This window comes from Natator depressus, chromosome 14 (genome assembly GCF_965152275.1).
Source record: "Natator depressus isolate rNatDep1 chromosome 14, rNatDep2.hap1, whole genome shotgun sequence".
In the NCBI taxonomy this organism is placed as follows: Eukaryota; Metazoa; Chordata; order Testudines; family Cheloniidae; genus Natator; species Natator depressus.
In genome coordinates this window covers 30216694-30235330 of record NC_134247.1, presented here as the reverse complement: position 1 = coordinate 30235330, position 18637 = coordinate 30216694, and the positions used below count along the sequence as shown (strand labels likewise).

The following is an 18637-nucleotide window of genomic DNA, read 5'->3' as shown; positions in this document are numbered from 1 at the left end:
CTTCCCTATGGGGTCCGTCCCCTTTTAGGGGGGCCAAGAAAAGGCAGCACAGAAGAGCTGCCCCTCGCTCTCCTGGGCAGGGTAAAGGGAGCCGATGCCAGGGTGAGTCACTCCCTGTGGGTTCTTGTGCTATGGGAAGTATTAGTACAGGCCGGGCTGGGCCTGCCCAAAACTAAAGGCCCTGTCCCTTGACAAAGGGGGAGGAACCAGTAAGTCCAGGCTCCAGTTGATGGTGGGGGACAACAAAGGAGAAAACAGGAACAGGAGACTGGTCTCAGGTGGAAAATCAGGGATCCGGAGGGGGACGCTGAGCAGAGAACCCCCGACAGCCCCCACTGCTCCTCCAAGGCGTCCAGGAGTCAGTGGGCACTGCCCAGAGGAACTCTGCCCGGAGACAGGAGCAGACAAGGGACCAGAAATAGGCCCCACAGTCGCGGGGCAAACCCCATCCAGCTTTCTGCTCCTGGAGTGACAGATGGCCTTCGGGCCAGCACCAGGAGGTGGTTGAGGAGGGGATCTTATGGCTTTGTGGGGTGGTCGGGGCATGTGTACAGCTCAGGAGGTACAGGGAGAAATGCAGAGAGGTTCTGGAGGAGCCGGAAGAGGGGCTGCAACAAAAATGCCGTGTGCCTGGGTCTCTGTCTCCACAAAAGGGAGAGGCACCGGGGGAGCTGGGGAGCTGTGCCAGGTACACACCCCTGCTTATGGCTCCAGGGAGGAGCCACCAACTAGTATCCTCGGCTGGCCGTGGGGCCGGACAGCGGTACTGGCCCCCCCGGGGTTCCTCACGCTCTCAGGGGGCAGCAGGCCCTGCCACCCGCTGTTGAAGCAGGACGCGAGGGCGAGGACATGGGTGGGGTGAACATGAGAGGGTACAGATGTTCTATGGTGCAGTTTGGAGGTGGAACGTCTGGCTGTTCTCCAGCCGGATCAGGTGGAGTTTTTCCTAAGGGGAGAATTCAGGTTAGATACACAGGGACATTGGGAAGATAAATCCATCCAAAGATTGTGAGATGCTCCCGTACTACAGTGATGGGGTGCGGGGGACCGAAGTGCCGTAGATCGATGTATAACCTTGTCTTCACAATCCACACCCTACCTGGCCTCTCTCATTCGCTATCACCCCTAGCAGGAGCTCCCCGTCAACATTTGCAAAGCCTTCGCATTGCCCTCTTTCAAATCGCCCCTCAAAACCTCTCCTGTGCTGGGAAACCTAAAACCAACTTGACACTGGTTAGGTTACTGGGGTGTTGAGACCACAGCCTCTATAGAAATCCATGGTACGCCCACATCTTGAATACTGCGTGCAGATGTGGTCGCCCCATCTCCAAAAAGATATATTGGAACTGGAAAAGGTTCAGAAAAGGGCAACAAAAATTATTAGGGGTATGGAACAGCTTCCATGTGAGGAGAGATTAATAAGACTGGGACTTTTCAGCTTGGAAAAGAGACAACTAATGGGGGATAAGATAGAGGTGTATAAAATCATGACACGTGTGGAGAAAGTAAATCAGGAAGTGTTATTTACTCCATCTCATAACACAAGAACTAAGGGTCACCAAATGAAATTAATGACAGGTTTCAGAATAGCAGCCGTGTTAGTCTGTATCCGCAAAAAGAAAAGGAGGACTTGTGGCACCTTAGAGACAAACAAATTTATTTGAGCGTAAGCTTTCGTGAGCTACAGCTCAATTCATCAGATGCATGCAGTGGAAAATACAGTGGGGAGATTTTATATACACAGAGAACATGAAACAATGGGTGTTACTGTGAGAATGTGAGGCAGCAGGGAGAGGAGAGTGTTGACCTGGGAATGTGCCCTGGGGGTGGGAGACCTGAGAGCCTGTCACCTGAGCCAGGAGGGGGAGGGGGAGGTGACACCTCTGCCCAGGAATGTGAAGACAGGCTGCGGAAGGGAGCCTGCTGGGGGGGTTTAGTTTCAGGTTGGGGCTGGGTGGAGGAACGCAGGGAACCCCAGGACTCTGCTCCCCCAGAAGGACTTGACTGAGGGGTCCTGGGTGTCCCCACAAGCTCTGTTTTGGACTGTGTTCCTGTTGTACAATAAACCTTCTGTTTTACTGGCTGGCTGAGAGTCTCAGTGAATCCCAGGAAGAGGGGTGCAGGGCCTGGACTCCCCCACACTCCGTGACAGACGGTGCCCCCCCCAGCCTAGAGAGGGGGAGAGGGAGGGGGAGGGGGAGGGAGAGGGAACAGAGGCCCCCCCCAGCCCGGAGGGGGGGAGGGGAAGGGAGAGGGAACGGAGCCCCCACCCCAGCCTGGAGACGGGGAGGGGGAGGGGGAGGGGACGGAGGCCCCCCCAAGCCCGGGGAGGGGGAGGGGAAGGGAGAGGGAACGGAGCCCCCACCCCAGGCCGGAGCCGGGGAGGGGGAGGGAGAGGGGACGGAGGCCCCCCCGCGAGCTCGGGGAGGGGGAGGGAGAGGAAGGGGGGACGGAGGACCCCCCTGAGCCCAGGGAGGGGGAGGGGGAGGTAGAGGGGACGGAGGCCCCCCCAAGCCCGGGGAGGGGGAGGGAGGGGGGACGGAGCCCCCGCCCCAGACCGGAGAGGGGAAGGGGGAGGGAGAGGGGACGGAGGACCCCAGCTGGGGAGGGGGAGGGGGGATGGAGGCTCCCCCCAGCCCGGGGAGGGGGAGGGAGAGGGAGAGGGGACAGAGGCCCCCCCCCAGCCCGGGGAGGGGGAGGGAGAGGGAGGGGGGACAGAGGCCCCCCCCCAGCCCGGGGAAGGGGAGGGAGAGGGAGGGGGGACGGAGCCTCCACCCAAGCCCGGAGAGGGGGAGGGGGAGGGAGAGGGAGAGGGGATGGAGGGCCCCCCAGCCCAGGGAGGAGGAGGGGGAGGGAGAGGACGGGGGAAGGAGGCCCCCCCAGCCCGGGGAGGCAGAGGGAGAGGGAGAGGGAGGGGGGACGGAGGCCCCCCCCAGCCCGGGGAGGGGGAGGAGGAGGGAGAGGGAGGGGGGATGGAGGCCCCCCCCCAGCCCGGGGAGGGGGAGGGGGAGGGGACAGAGGTTCGTCTCAAGCTTTTGTTTTTTGTGCCATTGGTCGGGCTGATTCTGGGAAACACCATATGTAACACCAGTTGGATAAGAGTCTTTGCAGCCTGCGGTTTCCAAAGGTGCCAAGCTAACCACAGTTCACTTGACATCATGTCCAAATGTCAACCAACGAGCCTCCTTGCATTTATGCTAATAAGGCTCCTCTCTCTCTCTCTCCATTGGCCAAGAGCGCCAAAAATGGGCGGGTCGTGGGGCGGAGTCACCGCGAGGTTTAAAGCGCAGCCGGGCGGAGGCCGCTGAGGCTGGGCAGGCTCCGGGCGCGGACGGTCGCTGCTGAGCCGGTGAGAAATGTGCAACCCGCGCTGGGCTCATGGGGGGAACGCCGGGACACGGGGGGGCAGGGGCTGGAACCCCCCTGAACCCTCCCCCCCCGCCTGAACCCGACTCGTTGGCCGCTCCCCCTAAGGGACTCCCTCCCCCTCTCCGCGCTGGGGCGGCGGGGGGCCCTCTGTCCCTCGCCTCTAATTCCCAGGTTTCTGGTGCTTGAGTTTTGCTGATGCCCACGTTCTGGAAGGGAAGGAGCTGTCCCTGCCCGGCAAGCCGGACCTCTGCCTGCATGAAGTCTCTGCTGTTTAACTGATTTCAGATTCCTGCCCCTGGTTGGAGCTGAATTCACACTGCTGCGGGGTGGCGGGGGGGACAGTCTCTCAGAGCCCCACAAGTCTTGTCCATCCCAGCGGCCTTTCAACCCTCTGGCTCTCTGTCTGTGCATGCTCAGTGTAGTCCGGGGTCCTCAAACTGGGGGTCGTGAGGTTATTATGTGGGGGTCATGAGCTGTCAGCCTCCACCCCCAAACCCTGCTTCATCTCCAACCATTATAACAGTGTTAAATATATTAAAGTGGTTTTTAATTGATAACGGGGGTGGGGGAGTTGCACTCAGAGGCTTGCTGTGTGGAAGGGGTCACCAGGACAAAAGTTTGAGAACCACTGGATAATCCATTTGGTTCTTGGGCTGGAGGCACAACCCTAAAAGGAGACGCACACGCTTTTGCGTCTCCTGTTCTCCTTTTTGCTCCGGCTGGTGGGGCTGCAGGGGTAGCTGCTGCCCCTGTCCCAGGCTGGGTAGGGGGAAGGGAGGGACAAGGACCCTGGGCTGGAAGCACTGGGAATGAATTCTCAGCCAATCAGATTGTGGGGCGTGACACCAGGAGCATGGGCGAGGGTATGAAGCCAGAGAACTGGGTGGGGAATGGAGGGGCAACAGCTCCGGAGCCCATTGGGGTGGCATGGGGACAGGGGTGCTTGGGAGAGACACCACTGGTCACAATCCTGTAAGTGGGGACTGGATGAACACGAGTGAATGTCACCACGTGCCTGAGGGATTTCACCAGGCCAGGGCCAAGGACTGAAGTGAGATCCCTCTATCTGGTCCCTCCAGGGCCTGGTGAGGGGATATAAGGGGGGAATCCTGTTACGGGGACCCCACAACTGGTTCTAAACAAAGAAGGCAATGTCTTGACTGACAGGTCTGGGAGGAACTGTCCGAGCTCCCCTTAGAGAGAAGCTTGCCACGTTCAGACAATCTGCATGGGGCCAGGAGGTGACCAGCCCTGCAAACCAGCTGCCCAGCCACCCCAGAGGGGCCTGATCCCAACCCAGCGCTTGCCTGGAGCCCAGGTGGATCCAGCAGCTTCTCCCTCTGCCGGGGCACCGCAGCCCACAGGGCATCTTCATGGCAGGGATGGGCCTGACACAGCCCCAGGTACCGCACTTCTCTGCCCGGGACGGGGAGAGGCTAAACACAGACCATGCAGGGCTGAGTGGCAGCAGGTGCAGCTGGCTGGTCCCTGTGTGGATCCCCTGATTGGGATCTGCTGCAGCTGCTCTTGGGGGGGACAGGGAAGGGGCCCTATGGCCAGGCAGGGGGCACAGCTGTGTGTGCAATGGGTGCAGGGGCTGGAGTTGGGCGGGGGGGGGAGGTTGTGGGAACTGGGGTGGGTGAGATGGGGGATTTCAGAGCAGCTGTAACGAGTGGACTGAAATGGTTCCATTGACTTTTTTTTTTTTTTTTTTAGGAAAAATTGGGTGTTTGATTAAAGGCAACTTTTTCTGGAAAGTGTCGGCTTTAATAAAAAAACATTCACTGTCTTCCTGGAAAATTCAAAAACCAAAAATTGTTCTGTTTTCAATCATTCTGGACTAATTTTTTCTGATTCTGGTAGAAGATTTTGGCGGGGTTGGCCATTTTTGTCAGAAGTTTTTCTTGTTCTAGCCCTCCTGGATGGGGAGAAAAGCTTGAAAAGGTGACCCCTAAAGGCTCCACCACCAGGAGATCAAGAACAGAACCCAAAGTTGTTTTCAAAATCTCATCTTGTTTAAGCCAATCTGATGGTTTTGGGGGGCTCTGACTTGTGATTTTTGGTCACTGGGGGTTGGCCACATGGGCTAGAACCAGCTTGGCCAGGATCCAGATGTTAACCCCGGTGTAGAGGGCCCTGGCAGTGGCCCAAACCCAGCAGCTGTGGGGGACAGGAGAGAGCTTTGATGTGTTCCCTGAGGTTCAAATTAGCAGGAGAAGCGGCCAGGGAGACGCATTCTAAACTGGGGGATCAGTGACATTCAGAGTGAGGCAACTGTGACGAAGTGGGACTGTTCTTAATGTTTCCTCTGAATAGTGTGGGGGTGCCTCAGTTTCCCCTGGGCAGTTCTTAAGTATCTAGGTGGTGGGATAAGGGTGTATGATCAGTGCAGAGCCCTAGAGGGCAGGTGTGTGCAGGGGTCTGGACAGAGAGAATGGCCGACACCCTGTTTCCTGGCAACTAATGGCCCGGGCCCTTCCCCCCTGCAAGATGAGAGCTAAAGGGTGGGAGAACAAAGGAATCAGGTGACCTCCTGGCCCGGGAAAGGGACAGAGGAGGAGGGGCTGGAGGGAGTTCCAGTTTGGGGCTGCTGGGGAGTGGAGTGAAGGGCAGCCGTGGTTGTCTGGTTCACTGCCCCCCAAAATGGACCCAGCTGAGGGGTCCCGTTCTCTGCACCTACAAGCTCTGTTTTAGACCATGTTCCTGTCATCTAATAAACCTCTGTTTTACTGGTTGGCTGAGAGTCATGTCTGACTGCGGAGTTGGGGGGCAGGACCTTTTGGCTTCCCCAGGACCCCGCCTGGGTGGACTCGCTGTGGGAAGCGCCGGGAGGGGCAGAGAGGATGCTAAATGCTCCGAGGTCAGTCCCAGGAAGGTGGAAGCTGTGTGAGCTGTGTGTCCTGCAGACAGTCTGCTCACAGAAAGGAGACTTCCCCAGAGTCCTGACTGGCTTCATAGGGAGCAGTTCCAGAGCGTCGCCCAGGGACTCCGTGAGAACTGGTGGCAGCAGTGGGATGTACTGCACCCCATGGATGGCACTTCCTGCACTAAGTGACTGAGGAGCAGTAACACAAAGGGGGATTGACGAGGACCAGGTGTGCTGAAGGCTCAGAGAGGAGCGGTTTCAGGGGGCGGTTAACCCCTGGGAGTGTGTGACCAGCGAGAAGGTCTGTGCAGTAATGGGGTCCCCCTGGGGACTGTGGTGAGCAGTCTCAGTGGCGGAGGAGCCTGTGGCTTGGCCCTGGGAGAGAGAAGGACTTTTGCAGTAACAGGGTTCCCCTGGGAATTGCAGCGAGCGGTCCAAGGGGCGGAGGAGTCTGCAGCTCGACCCTGGCAAAGAGGTGGTGACCTCGAGAAGGGCTGGCACATCAGGGGTTCTCCCTGGAAACCGTGGGGAGCTGAGAGCACACAGGCCTGTGAGTCCGCAACAACTTGGGAAGAGCGGAGTGATGGCCTGTCACCGTCTCCTTAAGAAGGACATTGTAACCCTGTGCAGAAAGAGGGGGTTGAGCATTGGAAAGTTCACCAAAGCACAGTTAATCGTGCAGCTGGAGGAGGATGACCGCTCTAAGGGACAGATTCCTGACCCCAAATGGAGCTAAAGCAGTATCTGGGAGCAGCTGGAGAGGTAGCTAGGCATCGCCAAGACTCCTGTCCCCGACCAGACGAGGCTCTTCACGATCGGGTTCCCCATCAGGGGATCGGAGAAGGATGGGATTGGAGCTGAGTCTGAGAGAGCAAGAGGACCGTGAGAGACAGCGAGAGCCCGAGAAAGAGCTGCAGAAGCAGCAGCAGCATGAACTGGCGGTGGGGGAGCGGAGAGGCCTAGGCCTCCCAGGGGTGAGTGGGGATAGACCCTGGGGTGCCAGCTCCACAGGGAGCCTCAAGACTAAATTGCTGCCCCTGGTTAAGGAGGGGGGGATGTGGATGCCCACCTCACTGCCTTTGAGCAGGCTGGCGATTTGAACCAGGGGGACCCTGCGGAAAAGCCCCAGTGTCTAGCTCCCTTGCTGGGTCCCAAGGCCGTAGACTCCGTCAGCCAGATGGGTGGGGAGGTGGACAGGCTCCCACTCCTGACCCCAACCTATATGTCTCTGTGAAGTTTCCTGGGGCCAGGCCCCTCAGACCTCCAGTGGGAGCGGAAGGTGACGGTCAATGGGGAGACATTCCTGGGACGGCGAGGTCCTGGGACAGAGAGAACTGTTGTCAGGCCCTGGGTAGTGCAGCCTCAGATGCTGAGGGGCTGGGTGAGGGTCCCAGGGATGAAGCCCCTCACCCTGCCTATGGCCCAGATCCCTGTGCAGACCCAGGAGGGGTCGGGCTGGCTGGCCGTTGGCGTTCTCCAGGATATCAGCTGTGAGACCCTGTTATGGGGTGACTGTGTCTCTTTGGGACAGGATCCAGGCCCTGTTCCTGTAACTGCCAAGGGTTTGAATTTGAATGCAGGGAACCAATCGGCGGAGAGGGAAATGGTCAGTGAAAATGCAGATGACCTGGCTGGCAGCAGGGAGGAGCTGCTAGGCTCAGGCTACCTGCCTGCCTGTAACCAGCCCCCTGGGGCTGGGTGGGACAGAGAGATGCTCCCCACCCCCTTGCACACCGGAGAGGGGGCTCACACTGGCTCTGATGCAGTGAGGAAAGCAGCGAGCTTGCTGCCTATCCCCACTGGGACAGTAAGGGCAGTGCTGAGCACAGTGGAAGCTGAGACCCCAGCTGAGTGAGGGGAGACACAGGCAGGGCAGGGCATCTGTTGGGAGTGGCAAGGTGCTTGGTAAGGAAAGTCTGGATGAGCCTAGGCAGCCTTGTGAGCTGATGGCTTTGTCTAGTCATCAGGGTGGGAAGACGAGGAGAGTGGAAGATGAGTGTCCCTGGACCTTACCTGTTAGCTGGGTGGAGAATTGTGACAGTGAAGGAAACATGCCTGTGTCTGTCAGGGGTATTGACTTGCCTAGGGAGAGAGCTACCCTGATCTCCAAGCAGTTGTCTGTGACCAGCCTTGTGTGCTGGGACAAGGGGAAAGAGATCCCAAGCTGTGGGTCTGGGAAAGGAGAAAGTGTGTCCGGCTCTTCTTTGTCTGTGGAGCAGACAGAAGGGGCCTTTCAGCCTGTGATGGTTGAGGGTCATGCAGTCGTCTCAGAGCTGGTTCTGGATTCAGCTAAAGCCCAGGAAGGGAAGGGTCCTAAGTTTGGATCTGCTCGGGAGAATGGCCCTGTAACTAGGTCGCATCCAGTCAGTGTCTCTGTAAAATCCCAGAGCCCAGACAAGTCTGCTGCTTGTGTTTTGCCTGTTCCTAGTGTGTGGCAAAGGGAAGGAGAATGCTTCTGACCTTTTATCTAGGAAGCCTGTCAGTTTGCCTGAAAGGGGATTGGGTAGGAATCCGCCTGATGGGCCAGAGGTGATTCTGGACGTAAGTGAGACCCAGAAAGAGTCTGTTGTTGCTCAGGAAAGTGTTCCTCTAGAGCAAGCCCTCGGTGGAGAGGGTAAAGGCAGAATTTCTGTGAGGGGTGAATTGTCGCAGAGACAAGCCCTAGGGAAAGGAATCCTCATGGAGTCTTTGCAAGGAGTTTACTGCCACTGAAGGGTGTGAAAGTGATTTAAGCAAGAAAGTCTCCGTTCCTAACAGCCAGAAATGTTCTGTTGTGAATGAAGCCACTGACTTTCCTGTTGAAAGATCCAGGGTGGAGAGCTTTGAGAAGGTCTCAGATGGAGTGAAAGCTGTTAAGAAAGTTAAACAGTCCTCTAACCAAGTGGCTGTGTTTGGCCAGCTTGTTGGGGAGACAAGGTTGTTGAGAAAGGAATGTCTCCATGCGAGTTGTGTCAGTGAACGGTATGTGGCCCAGGTCAAGAGGGGGGCTCTTAACCAAGAGAGCCCGAATTGCAGGCCTCCAGACTGGAGCGCTGGGAGAAGACCCGATTCCAGTTTGACCCCCGGGGGTTTTGGGGTGGCCAAAGGGCACAGGCCGCATAAACCTTCCCACATGTGGCCTGCGAGTGCTATCGACCACCCCCGACCTAAGGGAGGGCCTGAAACTGGAAGGCTCTGGGGTAAATCCCACCAAGGAACGGGAGAGATGCTGGGGCATCCATGGGAACATTGGTGGCTTCGAAGTTCCCCAGGTCACCAGCTAAAGTGACCCCGCTCAGTTCGATCTCGAAGGGGGGAGAGATGTGACGAAGTGGGACTGTTCTTAATGTTTCCTCTGAAGAGTGTGGGGGTGCCTCAGTTTCCCCTAAGCAGTTCTTAAGTATCTAGAGGGTGGGAGAAGGGTGTATGATCTTTGCAGAGCCCTAGAGGGCAGGTGTGGGCAGGGGTCTGGACGCAGACAATGGCCAACACCCTGTTTCCTGGCCACTGATGGCCTGAGCCCTTCCCCCCTGCAAGATGAGAGCTAAAGGGTTGAAGAACAAAGGAATCGGGTGACCTCCTGGCCCGGGAAAGGGACAAAGCCCAGAGGAGGAGGGGCTGGAGGGGGAGTCAGTTTGGGGCTGGCTGGGGACATGGAGTGAAGTGCAGACGGGGTTCTCTGGCTCACTGCCCCCCAAAATGGACCCAGCTGAGGGGTCCTGTTCTCTGCACCTGAAAGCTCTGTGTTAGACCATGTTCCTGCATCTAATAAACCTTCTGTTTTACTGGCTGGCTGAGTCCCATCTGACTGTGGAGTTGGGGGGCAGGACCCTCTGGCTTCCCCAAGACCCCGCCTGAGCGGACTCGCTGGGGGAAGCGCACGGAGGGGCAGAGGATGCTGAATGCTCCGACCCAGGAAGGTGGAGCCGGGTGAGCTGGGTGTCCTGCAGACAGGCTGCTCCCAGAGAGGAGACTGCCCCAGAGTCCTGCCTGGCTTCATGGGGAGCAGCTCCAGAGCATCGCCCAGGGACTCCAGGACACCCCCCGAGCCTGGAGAGGGGAAGAGGGAGGGAGAGGGGACGGAGACCCCACCCCCCAGCCTGGAGGGGGGAGGGGAGAGAGAGGGAGAGGGGACGGAGGCCTCCCCCCATCAGCCAGGAAGGGGAAGGGACAGGGAGAGGGAGAGGGGACGGAGGCCTCCCGCCCCCAGCCCGGAGAGGGGGAGGGGAGGGAGAGGGGATGGAGGCCTCCCCCCCCAGCCCGGAGAGAGGGAGAGGGAGCGGGAGGCAGAGGGGATGGAGGCCTCCCCCCCACCAGCCCGGAGAGGGGGAGGGGGAGGGGATGGAGGCCTCCCCCCCGCCAGCCCGGAGAGGGGGAGGGGCAGGGGACAGAGGCCTCCCCCCCCCAGCCCGGAGAGGGGGAGGGGGAGGGGGAGGGGAGGGAATTCTCAGTGGAAGCCGGCAGCTGGCTAATGAATTCCAGTAAAATGTGACCGAGGTTTAAACTCCCCCTGCTGGGCGGGTTGCAGGGTTGCGGGACAAACTCATCTCCGGCCGCCCCTCTCTCTCTCTCTCTCTCCATTGGCCACAAGCGCCAGGATGGGCGGGGCGGGGGTGGAGTCTGCGCGAGGCTTTAAAGGGCCCCGGAGAGCAGGGGTGGAGCCTCGCAGAGGACGGGGAGGCTCCAGGCGCGGACAGTCGCTGCTGAGCCGGTGAGACACGTGCAACCCCTGCTGGGCTCGTGGGGGGAGCGCCGGACGGGGGGGGCAGGGGCTGGAACCCCCCCGAACCCTCCTCCATCCTTACCCCGACTCGTGGGCTGGGCATCGTCTCCATTCCCCCTCTCCGGACTGGGGGGGCTCTCTATTCCCCCACTCCCCCCTTTCCCCTCCCTCTCTCTGAGTGTGGGGGGGGTCCTCTCTCATGTCTCACCCCCCCCGCCTCTGTCCCCCCCCTTTCTCCCTCTCTGGGCTGGGGGGGCCGTCTGTCCTCTCTTCCTCTACTCTCCGGGCTGCAGGGGGGGGGTGCCTCCCCTCCCTTTTTCTCCTCTCTGGACTGGGGGGGCTCTCTTTTTCCCCCTTTCTTCTCCTCTGGGGGCAGGGCCTGTCTTAGGTGTCTGGTGGCTCTCCCCACCCCTCTGCTCTGCTCGCTGGGGATGGGGCACCTGTGTGCAGCATGGAGCTACCTGGGTCCTTCCCCTCCCATGGCCCCAAGCTGGGGGGGGGGCGGGGCATCAGCGCACTGTTGCCCCCTGTCCCCCGCAATGTTGGGAGGCCCCAGGCTGGGCTTCCCACAGGCATCCTGCCCCTGCCTGCGTTCCCAATGAAAAAGGGGGAAGGAAAGGGCCACTCCCACAATTTCCCCGCCCCTCCCCACCCCCCTGTGGGGGAAGTTTTGAACATGAAGTTTTAATGGTTCTGTCGCCCACTGGGTGGGCACTTGGCCTTAGAAAATTACTGAAGTGTAAATTGATAAGTTGATTAAAATTGATCATTTCAATTGAGGCGTTGGACTTGGTGATTTAATTGCCTTGATTTTACTCAATCCATCCTGGTTCTCTCCCCCTGCCCACCAACTCCCCACTCCTGCTAGGATTCTCGACTTGCTCTCGATTGCAGGAGGTATGTGTGGGGAGGGAGGGCTTTTTCCTCCTGTCAACCCCAGCTGGGTGCCTGTCACGCGGGGGTGGTGCGCGGCGGGTGGGGTCCCTAGCAGATCAGGTCTCTGAAGCCCTGGGGGATGGAGGGGCCGATGGCGTTTAAGGGGGTTCAATCATCCTGGCACCGCCTCTGGCTGGGGGTTGGGCTGTTGGGCAGGGAACGAGAAACCACAAATCGTGCCCCTCCCCCCACACTGACCTGTCCTGCTGGGTCCGTCTCGACTTTCAGATCGGCCGGAGAGTCCGGAGCAGGATGTGCGGGGAGCCAGGGCCAGGACCCCGGCCCCAGCTCTGCTTCGCTGCTGCTGAATCGGACCCAGTCACAGAGAGGAGCTGACCCCAGCCCAGCGTCTCCAGCAGAGTGTGCGGCCTGAGTGTGGCTGAGAGAGACAATGGGGGGGCCAGCAGCTGGACCTGCTGGGAGCGAAGAGCCGCTGCAGGAGTGGCCTGTTGAGTGCAATGGACACCTGGAGACTGGAGGGGAGCCAGGTAATGGGGTGTCGCTGCCTGGGAACAGGCTGGAGAGAGACACTGAGGCTGCCCCACATGGGGCCAGGCTCTCAGTGGCAGCAGCGAGTGCCCAGCAACCCCCCGTCTGTGGGCAGCAGGGACTGGATCACCCCCAGGGGCTCTCAGGGCACTGATCCCTGGCTCACAGCTGCTGTCTGGCAGACACAGCGGTGGCCGTGGGGCTGTTCAGGGCCCTCCTGGGCTGGGTGTGTCAGACCCCCTGTGACAGCCCTGGCCCATCTCGGCCTGGTTCGTTCTCCCCCCTTCTGCTGTGTATGGCCAGTGTGAGACCCCAGTGTGTGGGGACAGGGGCACTCGGCAGTGTGGGCCCAGCCAGCGCTCGGCAGGGGGCAGAATGGGGGTGGGGATGGTGGGGGGGCAGTTGGAGCAACTGCCACCAGGACATGCGGGTCCTTATCTCTGTGCCCCTGAGCTCACCAGGCCTCCTGGCAGCCTGGCTGGGAGTGCCCAGGGGAGGGCACTGGGCTGAGGGGAAGGAGGGGCTGTTCTGCCAGCCCCAGCCTGCCTGACCCTCCGGGCTCCTCTCCCAGAGCATCTGATGGAAGGAGCAATCGACAGAACGGTGCATGTTTGAGTTCAGTGGTTCTCAGCCTTTCCAGACGACTGTCGCCCTGTCAGGAGGCTGATTTGTCTTGCACTCTGCTAAGTTTCATCTCACTTAAAAAAACTACTTGCTTCCAAAATCGGACATAAAAATACAAAAGTGTCACAGCCACTATTCCGGAAAAATTGCTGACTCTCTCATTGTTGCGTATTTAATTATGAAATAGATCAATTGGACTATCAACGCTGTACCTTTCCATGTATAGTCTATCGAGCAGTATAAACGAGTCATTGTCTGTATGAAATTTTAGCTTGTACTGACTTAGTGCTTTTTATGTTGCCTGTCGTAACATGAGGCAAATCTCTCGATGAGTTGATGTGCCCCGTGGAAGACCTCTGCTTACCCCCAAGGGTACACGAACCGGTGGGTGAGAACCACTGTTCTAAGGCAGCTCCAGCCCTGGTGCCGTGGGGGAGACGTGTCCTCGCGGCCCTGCCTGACGGGTCTTTCTGTTTCAGATCCTTGTCCTAACTGCAGGAAATATAACTACAAGAAATGTACAATTGTGCTCGCAGTCGCCCTCGCAACCATGTTCTTAGTTCTCATCATTGTCCTGGCAGGTGAGTTCTCACCCTTCCCTTCCCCCTCTCTGCACATCCCATTCCCCCTGGAGCCACCACAGTCAGTCTCTCCTCCTGGCCTGTCTGGCTTCTGCCCCTGAGACAGAGGATTCCTGGGGGATGTTCCTCCAAGACCCTCCTCCTGCTCCCTCCCAGACCCCTGCACCTGGGCACTCTCTGTGTCGGGACTGAAATTAGCTCCCCCCGGCCCATCTCTGAGCACTTTGGGTCCAAGTCACTGTTGCCGGGCCCCAGGCATGGTCACTGATAGCCATGCAGAGTGGGGGTGATTGACGGTGCAGGGCAGCAATGAGCTGGGCCCTCTGCCTGCAGCGTGTCGCCCTGAGGTGCCAGCCTGGCCTTCCTGCATCCCCGGGTGGTGCCCAGTGCTGGGCAGCTGCTGGCGTGTCACTGAAAGGAGCCGTGGAACGCAGTACCGACACCTCCCTTAACGCAGTGTGAAACCCACCCATTGGTGACCTCGGCAGGGCAGGGTCTCGTCTCGCTGTTGACGTCCCCGCCTGCACAGACAGCGTGTGCGAGCGCAGATGGCAGCTGTTTGTGGTGACCGTGAACCTGGCTGGCTGCGCTGGACAGGCCGGGCAGCGGGCGTTCGGTCTCCTGAAGGAAAGGGAATTTGTTCCCGTCTTCATCTCAACCTGCCTCTCCAGGGAAGCAAAGCGCAGAGCAGGGGGAGGGGGCAGCAGTCCAGGCTAGCAGAACTCCTTGGGGTACTAGACCTGGCAAATCATGTTGAAGTTAATCTCCTACCCATTAATTATTGCCCCCCTGCTGGCCCCCTGGTAACTGTCCCCTCCCTATGTGGCTCTCTGCCCACCCCGTGTTGTAACACTGAGCTTGGGCCCAGCTCTCTGTCCTGGGCTTCATGGCATGAGCTGCTTGTCAGCTGCATTCCTGTTGAATGTGAACCCAAGAGAGGGAGAGCAGAGTCAGATAACCCCCCTCTGGGGTTGGATTCCCAGCGTCCTCCTGGCTCCCTCACAGCCTTTCAGTACCCACCCTGGTTCGAGGGATCTCAGAAGCCTGGGGCGCAGGGGCTGATCTCCCCCTGTTCTCCTCGTTGGCGGGTGGCGGGTCTCGCTCACACCATGTGTCGCTGTCTCATTCTCAGTGTGGAGACCTAAGCTTCCGTCAGCTGAACCGGGGCCCGTTGCTGTATCGCATACCAAGGGAAATGCTACTATTTCTCTGAGGCCGAAAGGAACTGGACCTACAGCCTGACCTACTGCTCTGCGCTCAGCGCCTCCCTGGCTGAGATCAACAGTGAGCAGGAAATGGTGAGAGATGCTCGAATTGCAACGTTCTGGTCTTGGCTCAGCAGCTGCTGCAGGAGAACCTGGGCTCGAGGAGCAGCTCTGAGTAAATGAGCTTCCAGTTGCTGAATGCCAGGCCTGGCTGGCTGGCTCGGGGCACCTCTAGTGTCCGTGTCTGACTGCGGGGATCACTCGCTGTCAGCCCTCTCAAAAGGAGACCGCCCCTCTCTCAGGCTAGGCTGGCTTGAGTGTCTTCTGGGTGGCATGGGGCCAAAGGGGTACTGAGATCCCAGATTGACTTGAAGAGCCAGTGCTCTTGGGTAGCCAGATGAGGATGGGGGGCTCCTCTTAGCCCTGGCCCCTTCTGGCTGAGGAGTTGGTGGCTCTTCTCCCATCCCTGGCCCTTCCCAGCATCCCTTATTGAGATCAGCTGGGCTCTTTCCTTCCCCTTCCCCTGTGATGGGGAGGGGAGCTCAGCTGTTCTGTAAGGCGAGGCGAGGTTTGGGATAGGAAAGTTAATACTGAATTACAAAGAGCTGGGCAAGAGGGAGGCGAAAATCCCCAGCCCTTCCCTGAAAACAGAGCCCTTCAGTGTATCCCTGTGATTCTCTGGTGCACAGAGCCTGTGCTCTGAACCCACCTCTCCCTCTGCTGTTTTGAGGCTTTCGTGCTGTGCTATAAAGGCAGATTTGACTACTGGATTGGCCTCCAGAGGGACCCTGGGCAGCTCTGGAAATGGGCCAATGGCACCAAATTCAACAACCTGTAAGTCCTCTGTGAATTCCCAGGGCTTTGGGTCCCTGGCGTCTGAGATAGCGAGTTCAGGCCGACGCACCAGTCAGTGCTATGTACTCTGTGTATTAGTGATGGGTGGAAGCAAGTGTTGTCTGCTGGGAGACTGGCCAAAGCTTTCAGATCTGTCTGGCTTTAGTGGGGCCATCTGCGTTAAAGATGCACATCTGATAGTCACAAATGCTGAGTGCCTGGGGCTGCCATGAGAAGTGGGGTACAGTAGAGATGGCCCAGACGACATCCCAAGAGGGATTTCAGTGGGATCTGGGTGGGATCAAATAACCAAACCCCAGTTGAGCCGTTAGCAGGGTTTGACCCTGGACCATCAGCACTGAAAGAACGGCAGATTAGGTCACGCTGGCGGGGGAGGGGCACCACGTGTCCAGGAAAGCATAGAGTAAAGAACAGTAAAAATCTTAAACGAACCCAACTGTATCCTAGCATCTCTAAGAATAGGAATTCCACACTTGAAGAATAAGAATCTAGCAGCAGGAATATACTACTGACCAGGATGGTGACTGTGAAATTCACCGAGATTAGAGAGGCTACAAAAGCAGAAAACCCAATAATAATGGGGGTTTTCAACTATCTCCATATGATTAGAGATATGGAACAGCTTCCATATGAGGGGAGACGACTAAGGGGGGGATATAGGAGGTCTATAAAATCATGAGTGGGGTCAAGAAAGTGAAGAGGGAAATGTTATTTATGCCTTCACGTAACGCAAGACCTAGCGGTCACACAATTAAATGAATAGGCAGCAGGTCTGACACAAACAAAAGGAAGTATTGCTTCACACAACACAGTCAACCTGTGGAGCTTGTTGCCAGGGGATGTTGTGAAGGCCAAGAGTATAACTCTGTTCAAACAAGAAGTAGACAAGTTCACAGAGGATAGCTCGACCAGTTCCTATCAGCCAGGATGGTCAGGGATGCAACCCCATGCTCTGAGTGTCCATAGACATCTGACTGCCAGAAGCTGGGAGTGAATGGGATGGATCACTCGATACTGACCCTGTTCTGTTCATTCCCTCGGAAGCACCTACCGCTGGCCAGTATCGGAGGACAGGACACTGGGCTAGATGGACCATTGGTCTGACCCATGTGGCCAGTCTTATGTACTTACAGCTGAATGGTGTTTTTAAAAAAGCCCTTTGCGATTGATGGGAAGCACCTATCGCTGGCCAGTATCGGAGGAAAGGACACTGGGCTAGATGGGCCATTGATCTGACCCAGTGTGACCAGTCTTAGGTACTTACAGCTGAATGGCATTTTTAAAAAAGCCCTTTGCGATTGATGGGAAGCTGGAAAATGTGCCCAGAGGAGGCTTAGAAAACAAGTCAGTTGATGACCTGTTGTTTGATCCCAGTCATATATTTTCACATATTCCAGCAAGGATGCCCTGATGTCGGCAGCAGTCTGTCTTTGTGATTGCATCATGAGCCCATCTGTTAGCAGGCCTGTTTGGGGTCTGTCCACACCGCAGCTGGCACTATGCCATTGCAGAGAAACTAAATGAATTCTTTGCAGCAGTCTTTATGGCTGAGCGTGTGAGGGAGATTCCCAAACCTCAGCTGTCCTTTTTAGGTGACAAATCTGAGGAACTGTCCCAGATGGAGGTGTCATTAGAGTAGGTTTTGGAACAAATTGAGAAACTAAACAGTAACAAGTCACCAGGACCAGGAACTCAAATGTGAAATTGCAGGACTACTAACTGTAGTCTGTAACCTATCATTTAAATCCGCTTCTGTACCCAATGACTAGAGGATAGCTAATGTGACGCCAATTTACCTGAACTGGGTAAACAGGCATCTCAGTGGGGTGTTAACCCTGAAATCTGCCACCCTGTGGGCACCCACCCCAGCAGAAGGCTCTGGGTGCATCATTGCCATCCCATCAGAGCTCTTCTGGGGTGATGCTGGTGGGGGAGCTAAATTATTGTTCCCAAAACTTTTAAAAGCTGAGCCCCCTCCTCAAGGCAAAGAAACCAATCGTACCCCTCACCCGTCAGCAATGTGTTAGCGACCCCACCCCCCCATTTTCATGTACTCGTCTTCAAACCCCACCTTTCCCACCATGGCTAGCCCTTCCCCACGCTTCAGGAGACACTGGAGTAGATGATCATAACCTTCCCCTCTAACCTTAAGACCTGAGGGACCCCATCCTGGAGCATCTTAAAAATCCCAGTTCCCAGACTCTGGAACAGGGGCTGCTTTGCCGGGCTCACCTTTCTCCCTCCGTCAGGTTGGCCGATGGGGATAATGAGCCTGGAGATCTCATTCCCGCTGCTCTGAGTGTTGCCCATGTGCACAGGACCCAACTCAGCTCTTCCTGTATCCCAGGAACGTCTTCATCTTCTGGGATCCTCATGGAAGCAGTGGGATAATTTAATTGAGTCCCTTAGTCATGGGGTCTTTCTCTCTTTTGTTTCAGAGCCAGCGTCCTGGAATCATCTCATGGTGCATAGAGTGGTGGGGGTGGTGGGGGTCCTGGTCTCACTATACCTATGTGGGTTTTGAAAAGGTAGAGGGAAAGTGTTTGCCTACTCTCGACTCGTCTTCAGGAAGCTGCTGACTCATCCGTCCCAGCAGCCTGGAAGTCTGCAGGATTCACAGGAATATGAGCTCACCGCAGTATGTGACAGGGATGGGGACTGGGCCCAGGGAATTAGAAACAGGAATCGAGACCCAGCCCTGGAGAATGGTGAAGGAGACCTGCTCATGGAGGACAGACACTGCACCCAGGAACCCAGAGGAAGGGATCCATTAGGTGGGGACACGGGTGTGGCCCAGGAAACTGGAGTAGCATTGCCAATCCTCCAGGATGACCGGGAGTCTGCAGGAATTAAAGATTAATTTTTAATTAAAGATTATGTCATGTGATAAAATCTTCAGGAATACGTCCAATTAAAATTGGCAACCCTAAACCGGAGTGGGGGGAGGGACCCATTAAATGGAGACAGACTTGGGCTGGGGAACTAGCTAGAAGAGCTGATCCCTCCTACG

At 57.4% G+C, this 18637-nt stretch overlaps 1 long non-coding RNA gene across 1 annotated transcript; it reads left to right on the top strand.

The window, feature by feature from the left end:
- The first annotated feature begins 12198 nt into the window (after nt 1-12198).
- Nucleotides 12199-14859, top strand: LOC141998185 (uncharacterized). The gene is made up of 3 exons (XR_012641804.1): nt 12199-12361; nt 13466-13567; nt 14700-14859. It is a non-coding gene; the product is annotated as an uncharacterized LOC141998185 (long non-coding RNA).
- The last annotated feature ends 3778 nt before the right edge of the window (nt 14860-18637 follow it).